General features: G+C 45.4%; 1 non-coding gene across 1 annotated transcript; it reads left to right on the top strand.

Annotated features, from left to right (window-relative positions):
* Positions 1-548: 548 nt before the first annotated feature.
* LOC119926087 lies at positions 549-686 on the top strand. The gene has a single exon (XR_005449999.1). It is a non-coding gene; the product is annotated as a small nucleolar RNA SNORA7 (small nucleolar RNA).
* Positions 687-1,936: the final 1,250 nt, after the last annotated feature.

The raw sequence follows: 1,936 nt of genomic DNA, 5'->3' as shown, positions 1-1,936 counted from the left end.
TACCACCATTATTATTATATTTTTACATAGTCTCTGCCTGCCAGAATCATTCAGCAAGAGAGATTGCAGACTGTGCTCCTTCTCTTTACCCAGATGCTGTGTCCATTAGAATGTATCCATTAGAATCAGTCCCAGACTGAGCCCCCTCCTTCCTCTCCCCCTCCCCATCCCCCCACCCTACCTCCTTCCCCTCCCCACAGCACCTGTATATATGTTTCTACAGATTTATTACTCTATTTATTTTCCTTGTACATATTTACTATTCTATTCATTTTATTTTGTTAATATGTTTTGTTCTGTTGTCTGCCTCCCCCTTCTAGACTGTGAGCCCGCTGTTGGGTAGGGACCGTCTCTACATGTTGCCAACTTATACTTCCCAAGTGCTGAGTACAGTGCTCTGCACACAGTAAGCGCTCAATAAATACGATTGAATGAATGAATGAATGAATGTTCCCAAGTGATGAGTACAGTGATTACTTACTGGCTGTTCAATAAATTCTATTACTTCCACTACCAATTAGTGAATAAATGGTATTTATTGAAGGTTTCTCCTCTCAGGGTTGCATTTGGAGAGTTTCCAGGACTCTACCAGTCTTGATTACAGGAGGGAGAGTCAAGCAGAGGCCTACCCCTTCCATTCCTAGCTTGGGCAGTGGCTAGCGAGTGGAAGGCCATCTGTTACAAGTCAAAACTCCCCCATGCTGGGCATCAGAGGCACGGGAGAAAGTCGAGGGCGGAGATTCGAGTTCACTGCACGGAAGGCAGCAATGGTAAACCACTTCAGGATTTTTTTTACCAAGAAAACTCTCTGGATCCACTACCAGAATGATTGCTGATGGAACGGGGGCGTTCTGCAAGAGATGTGTCCATGGCATCGCTGTTGGTCAGACAAGACTCGACAGTGTAAGACAACAACAACATTGAAGGCTTACTGTGTGCAGAGCACTGTACTTAACTCTTGGGCGAGTCCAGGAGAGTAAATGGATACAATCCCTGTCCTCAACAAACTTACTGTCTAGGGCAGGAGGTGCTGATGTCCTCACCTTCTTGAACCAGGAAGGAGTATTTGAGTTGCATGTGAATTATCTTAGCAATTTTGCTGGTAAAAGCTGGCCCTATACTCTTTCTCAAAACTTAGGTGCCAGTGCTTGAAGATAGACTTTAACGATTTGAAGCACAAACCTTCTTTGTACACTTCATTTCTTCCCGACCCTCATAAATTTGGAGTCCGTCAACCAGGGCTTTATTTGTAAAATTATAAGTATGCTGAGCACTTCAAGCTACAGCCCAAGGTGAACAGCTCATCATAATAGATTTAGCATATGATAATGGAAACCACGGAGACCTAGAAAGACTAGGGAAGAAAAATCAATGCTCTGGCTGGAAATCTGTTAAGCCTTTAGAACACTGTCTTCTGTGGTTACCAATAAATCACCGATGCTACAGCCAGGGAGGAGATACTGCTCACATGCTAAATGGAGATGGGCAAGAGGCAGCAGAGCATTATATGATCTAGCGGGTGGGAAGACCAAAGCTAACCCAAAATGGTGAAAAAATATGTATCCCCTGTGATTCCGAGACAGGTCATTATTCTTTCCATTCCCCTCATAAGCCCTGAGCACAAGTTGTTGGTATAAATCTACTCCCATCCCACCATGCTTTCTGACAGGAGCTCTAAGGAGCCTTTCAGACTCTCTCCTTCACTGAAGTGATCTACTGGTCCGTGGACCGACAGAGTAACCAGACCCTCCACCGTGAACTGGGCTATCTTGGGGACGGGCCAATTCTCAGGAATCGTTCCCCAAAGTGCAAGTCTACGAGGGCTGCCTGAATGTCCAAGTCGGCCAGCACTGATACCTTTTCTGACTAAACCATCTTTTCCCCCTCCTCCCCACTGCCTTACCTCCTTCCCTTCCCCACAGCACCTCTATATATG

Source organism: Tachyglossus aculeatus, chromosome 3 (assembly GCF_015852505.1).
Source record: "Tachyglossus aculeatus isolate mTacAcu1 chromosome 3, mTacAcu1.pri, whole genome shotgun sequence".
In the NCBI taxonomy this organism is placed as follows: Eukaryota; Metazoa; Chordata; class Mammalia; order Monotremata; family Tachyglossidae; genus Tachyglossus; species Tachyglossus aculeatus.
Note: the sequence above shows the minus strand (reverse complement) of the source record. Positions and strands in the feature narration are given on the sequence as shown.